The 7,038-nt window shown below is 37.2% G+C and overlaps 1 pseudogene; it reads right to left on the bottom strand.

Moving 5' to 3' along the window:
• Positions 1-6,232: 6,232 nt before the first annotated feature.
• On the bottom strand, positions 6,233-6,351 carry LOC136231446 (5S ribosomal RNA; annotated as a pseudogene).
• Positions 6,352-7,038: the final 687 nt, after the last annotated feature.

The raw sequence follows: 7,038 nt of genomic DNA, 5'->3' as shown, positions 1-7,038 counted from the left end.
TTCTCTGCCTCAAATTTAAATCACGATGATCAAAGATGTATTTGAGACTTTTATGGTCAGTGAAAATCTCACATGTCTCCCCATATAGGTAATGTCTCCATATCTTTAGGGCAAAGATCACTGCTGCCATTTCCAAATCATGAGTTGGATAATTCTGTTCATGTTGCTTTAATTGGCGAGAAGCATATGCAATCACATGACCATGTTGCATCAATACACATCCCAGACCAACCCTTGAAGCATCACAAAACACTGTGTAGCCCCCGGATCCAGATGGAAGGGCTAACACTGGTGCTGAAGTCAAACGAACTTTCAATTCTTCAAAACTCTTCTCACATGCTTCTGACCACTGAAACTTCACATTCTTCTGGGTTAACTTGGTTAAAGGAGAAGCTATTCGAGAAAAGTCTTGCACAAAACGTCGATAATAACCCGCTAACCCAAGAAAACTTCGAATCTCCGACACTGAACTAGGCCTTGGCCAATGAAGAACAACATCAACCTTCTTCTGATCAACACTCACCCCATCCTTGGATACCACATGCCCTAAGAATGCGACACTATCCAACCAGAATTCACATTTTGAGAACTTAGCATACAACTGGTTCTCTCTTAGGGTCTGAAGAACAAGCCTCAAATGCTGCTCATGTTCTTCTTTACTTTTAGAATACACCAGAATGTCATCTATGAACACTATCACAAAACGATCAAGGAAGGGCTTAAACACCCTATTCATTAGATCCATAAAAGCTGCAGGAGCATTAGTGAGACCAAAAGGCATCACCAGAAATTGATAGTGACCATACCTAGTCCTGAAAGCTGTCTTAGGTATGTCAACATTTTTAACCCTCAACTGATGATAACCGGACCGCAGATCGATCTTAGAAAAGTACTTTGCACCCTGGAGTTGATCAAATAGATCATCAATTCGAGGAAGAGGGTATTTGTTACATATTGTGACCTTGTTCAACTGTCGATAATCAATGCACAATCTCATTGATCCATCCTTCTTCTTCACAAACAACACAAGAGCACCCCAAGGAGAGACACTAGGTCGGATGAACCCTTTGTCAAGCAAGTCTTGCAGTTGTTCCTTCAACTCCTTTAGTTCAGCAGGAGCCATTCGGTAAGGAGGCATAGATATGGGTCTTGTTTCGGGTGCTAAGTCAACACAGAAATCGATTACTCTTTCAGGTGGCAAACCTGCCAAATCTTCAGGAAAAACATCAGCAAACTCATTCACCACATCAACATTCTCCAACTCGACACCCTTTGCTTGAGTATCCTTAACATAAGCTAGAAACCCTTCACAGTTCTTATACAACAATCTTCTTGCAGCAATAGCAGAAATAAGACTATGAGGAGCCATGCTACGATCTCCTTGAAAGTGAAATTCTATCTCCCCAGGAATTTTGAAAGTTACTAACTTGCTATAACAGTTTAAAGAGGCATGATATGAGGCTAACCAATCCATTCCCAAAAGCACATCAAAATCTAACATTTCAAGTAATACAAGATCAGCTAAGAGTTCTCTTTCCCCTACTTTTACTAAGCAATTCTTAAAAGTTAGATTTATGTCAAGGACATCTCCTATAGGTGTTGCCACAGATAAAGGACAATCTAACATAGTGGGTGGTACACCAAATTTCATAGAAAAACAAGGAGAAACAAAGGAATGTGTAGCACCAGGATCAATCAAAACTCTAGCATCAAATGAACATACAGAAATGGTACCTGTCACCACTGCATTAGATGCCTGAGCATCCTGATGTGTCAGAGCAAAAGCTCTAGACTGACCTCGACCTGCTGTTGCATGATTAGGAGCTGAATTGGGACCTTGACCACCCTGACCTCGACCTCCTGAACTCTGGCCTCTACCACCATACTGAGAAGATGGCTGGGTACCGATAAAAGGAGCATAAACTGTATCCTGACTCACAGCTAGTGTTGTGTTACTGCTTGGGCAATCCTTTCTTCTATGTCCCACCTGACCACAACCAAAACAAGCCCCAGTTGCTCGATGGCATGGAGAGTTACCATGGAATTTACCGCAAAGCTGGCAAGTAGGGAATGTTGATCTAGAGGAACTTTGACTATTCTGAGTACCAGTGGACTGAGCTCTCTGACCATATCTCTGATTATTCTTGGAGTATTGCCCTCCTTGACCAGGTAAGGAATGGGACCCATGAGATACTGAATAGCTACTTCCCCTACTATGCTGACCACTCTGGTTGTCATATCGCGCACGTTTGTTCTGATCACGAGCCCTACGCTGATCATCAAACATCTCCATCTGCCTAGATCGATCCACCACTTCCTCAAAGCTAGACAATCGTAGAGGAGCAATTCGGTCTAACAGTCTGTCCCGAAGTCCCCTCTCAAACCTCCTTGCCTTCCTCTCCTCAGTTGGAATAAGATGCTCACCGAAACGAGCAAGTCGAGTGAATTTCATTTCATATTCACTCACAGTCATACCACCCTGCTTCAGCACTTCAAACTCTAAAGCTTTAGCTTCCTTAACACTAGGAGGAAGGAACCTCTCTAAGAAAGAATCACGGAACTGTGGCCAAAGGAAAGCGTTATCAAGTCCATTCCCTCTCTTGGAAAGATACCAACTACGTGCCACTCCTTGTAACTGATTCCCTGCTAACAATACCATCCTAGCACTGGTGCACCCCAAGACCTCATAACATCTGTCCATAGCATCCAGAAAATCCATAGGATCTGTTACAAAATCCTCACCTGAAAACTTCGGAGGTTGTAACCTCAAAAAGTCACTAAGATCCTGTAATTGAGCTCTATCATTAGGTATAGCAGATCCTGTAGTTCTTGGTTGTCTATTTTCACCTACCACATTTGTTAGTCTTTCAACTGCTTGAAAGACCCCTTGCAATCCAGCAGCCAAATCAGTGTTAGATATTTGAGCAGGCTGAGAGTTTGAAGCTGTACGAGTGGGCTGAGATGACCCTCCAGCTGGTTGCAATATTGGTTCAGATGCTGGAGCTGGTCCTCCAATAGGGTGTGAAGCTCCCCCATCAAGTTGGGATGAATTCTCAACGGTCACCCTACTCCTAGTACTAACATTAACTGTATTCTTGCCTCTTTTTCTTCCTTTAGGAGGCATGCTTACCTATCCATACAACAGAGTTAGACACTTTAGCAAATGAGATATTGAAAATGAGTAAATAGGAAGACCCAGATAGATATGCAAGATAAGGGATACGAACAGAACATGTGAATCCTATACAGTAAGTCCATAAGAACCTAAACCTGGCTCTGATACCACCTTTGTCACGACCCAAACCAGGCCATGACCGGCGCATAAATTAAGTAATCTTTAATCTATGCTAGCCTTAATTCTGAACTAATAGAAATTCCAAAATTTACTAATAGGATATCAAAGTCATCTCAATTACATCAATAAACCTTAAAAGAATCAAACTAATCAATCCAATCTTAATAATCAAAAGTCTCCAAAGATAATATAAAGCTAATTTATTAGGCAGTCTCCTTCAACATCAATCCAAGGGTTACCTCACGAACAGGGACCTTAATCTGAAAAAGAAAGATTCAACGTGGTATGAGATTTTCGTCTATACGAGCGAAAACCTCAGTGAGCAGTAGCTATAGCACACAACAGAAAGGGAACAGACAGGCAGGCTGATACTCTCAAATCATGACAATTATAGTTCAAAATATAGTATTTCAAAATCAGTTAAACTAAAAGGTCAATATAAGATAATCAATTCAGAATACTGGAAATCAATTGTCAAACACAATCCTCAAGCCTTTCAAAATATCAAATAATAGAATAATCAGAAAATAAGGCAAAAGCTTTAAAACGCATGGTACAGTGTAACAGGGTGGTGATACTGCACACCACTAGGGCCAGATAAATGGTAAGCGCGCTACCAATAACAGATACAGATAACAGATAATTGCCTTCACCGATCTTATGCATGATTCTAATGCTGACACAACTGACGATAAACTAACAACTGACAACCTGACTCAAAGACAAATGCAAGGACCTAATGTTATGAAGATCGGTGAGAGGCCAGATAACAGATACAGATATACTGAGCACATGTACCAGTTTGAAAACATATAGTATACATATATAAATCAGAAAATCATAACTGATTGAACGAATTATCAGATTTCTAAAACAAAGGTAATAACTGCGATAAATCGCGTATCAGAAACTACAAATCATATTAAATCAAATTTTAATAAATTCATTGCACCTGATAATAAAACAAATCAATATAAAGGCCTGTTCCCAGAGTATACGCTCTAATACTAAGGATATTTAGTAAACAGAAGGTTCAACCTATACGCTTTTAAAAAAAAAGACAATATAAAATTAAACGTCAATTTTTGATAAACAGTTTTCAATCTGATATTTCAATCAAATAGCGTCATGTACTATAATTACCACTCACCTGAAATACGAAAAGAATGTCCGGTCAAAGATCGCTACTGCTTGACAACTAAACGTCGGTGGGTAATTCTGGAGTTCCTAAATCACGAATGATGAAACCCAAATAAATTATTCTAAACTCATTTCAACTAAATTATTAAAGGACAATTGAGCTAAGGGAAGAAGTTAAGTCCCAAACAGAGAGTTTTTTTGGTTAAAAGAAAATAAGGTAACCACAACACTATAATTAATTCATGGGAAGCTAGTAGAATAAGGAAAAGATAAACCATTAATTCTATGGCACACAAACCATATATATAGCATAAAGGCTTTTGTTTGTTTTTATCCTTATTTTATTTTTGTTGATCAAAGAAAGCAAACAAAGCAATTGATTTCCTGGAGAAGGCTACCTGCCAATAATAATAATAAATAAAAAAGTCTTTGTAGCCTTTGTCTTTGTTCTTCCTGGTTCAAAAGTGGGTTTTCAATTCATTTATGTTTTATTTATTTATTTATGCTAGTGCTAGAATGAAAACAATTTATCATAATTGAAAACGATTAAAAGTAAACTTATAGATGCCACGCAAAAGTTAGCATAGGGAATAGCATTTAAGTCTAGGAAAAAGATTGTCCATCTTTGCAGCAAAAACAAGGAGGACAGTTATGAGAAACTCAATTGAAAAGACAGCTTTTGAAATAGAATAGTAGAATTATAATAAGTTCTATAGAAGAATCAGACAAATAAAATAAGGGCTAACCTGAACACTTTAAGGAGCTTTACGCAAAAGGCAGCAAAAACGATTTTGATGGAGGAGAGAAGGAGGACGGCGACTCTTGAACCAAGAAAAGAAGAGCAGTTTATTTTCTTTTCTTTTAGGGTTAGTTGAGTGAGGAGTGGGTAGTTTTAGAAAAGTTAATAAAATAAAGGTGGGTAATTTTATAAAAATAATAATAATATTAAATACTAATACTAATAATAATAATAATAATAATATACAATAATTGATAAAACTAGGATCATTACACATATTTTCCTCAATTCCCAATAAACTCATATCACTCTCGATCACCCTCCTCCAAGTTTGCTTAGGTCTTCCCCTACCCCTCACCACTACATCCCTTTGCCACTCTTCGGTTCTCCTAACCGGCGCATCAAGCGCTCTACGTCTCACATGGCCAAACCACCTTAGTCGGTTTTCTCTCATTTTATTCTCAATAGATGTGACCCCTACTTTTGTCATAATTATTTCATTACGCACCCGGTCCTTTCTCGTGTGACCACACATCCATCTCAACATACGCATCTCCACCACCGACATCTTATGGATGTGGCAGTGTTTCACTGCCCAACACTCCGTACCATATAACAATGCTGGTCTAATTGCCGTCCGGTAGAATTTTTCCTTCAATCTATTAGGCATGCCGGGATCACAAAGGAAACCCATAGCACTCTTCCACTTCGACCAACCAGCTTTAATCCATTGAGCAACATCTCCATCTACTTCTCCATCCGTTTGGATAATATAAAGTTTGAGGTATATTTAATAAAAATTATTAATTGTTTTTTTTCAATAAAATCACTAAATTTCAATTTGAATTCAATTGTCATTCCGACTAATTTGTGTACAAAACCCTTAGAATGCTTGATGTGTAACAGACATGCATGCCTCACTTTTATAAGTTATATTGGATATGTCTCACTTTTATGATTGAAATGGTACAAACATGCATGCCTCGTGGCACATCTAAAACCAAATTAAAAAAAAAATACATTATTTCTCAATACTCTTTTTTTAGAAGAAAAATTTGGGGGTGCAACACGAGGATTTCCCAAGAGGTCACCAATCTTAGTACTACTTTCACCCAAGCACGTTTCATTTCGGAGTTCTGATGGAATCCGGTGCATTAGTGTTGGTATGATCGCACCTCTTTCTCATTATTCTAATTAGTAAAACTAACTACATAGAAAATTATAAGTTTTGGGATTTCGAGAGCTCTATATAATTTTTTTTTTTAAATAGTCAATTGATAAGAAAAAAAAAAGCAATATTTTAGAATTTCATTATTACAAATCAAGTAAAAATAATTATTCTTCCATTTTATAAGTTTATATATATAAAAAAATTGAATCATATATGTGGCTTAATTGATTCGTCATGCGTAATACTCTTTGAGTATCCTAAATTTTTTCATTAATTCGAAACAAAAGCTTTGAAAACCGTAAAGTATGAAAGTAGATGATCTAAAGGGTAAATTACAGCAACCTCCACTCAATTTTATTCTTCTAAAATTATAGTCACTCAACTTAAACACCTCGGGTAAAAGTCACTCCATCTTTATCAATATAAAAATCACTTCATCTTAACCCCTCTCATATTAGCAAATCCTCAATTCTATATATCAGTAAATCCTCAAACTGTAGAACTAATCAAAATAATATTCTAAACAATTTTAATGGATTTTGAAGTTATTTAAATGGTGATTTGTAATTTAATTAAAAAAATTGATGATGCATTAAGCCTATTAAAGTGTATTAAGCGCAGAGCTAAATCAAACTTATTAGACAAGTTCATGGAAATGGGGTATTAAGTCTATAGATATGTAAGGATTACATT

This window comes from Euphorbia lathyris, chromosome 5 (genome assembly GCF_963576675.1).
Source record: "Euphorbia lathyris chromosome 5, ddEupLath1.1, whole genome shotgun sequence".
NCBI lineage: Eukaryota > Viridiplantae > Streptophyta > Magnoliopsida > Malpighiales > Euphorbiaceae > Euphorbia > Euphorbia lathyris.
This window is presented reverse-complemented; position numbering and strand designations above follow the sequence as displayed.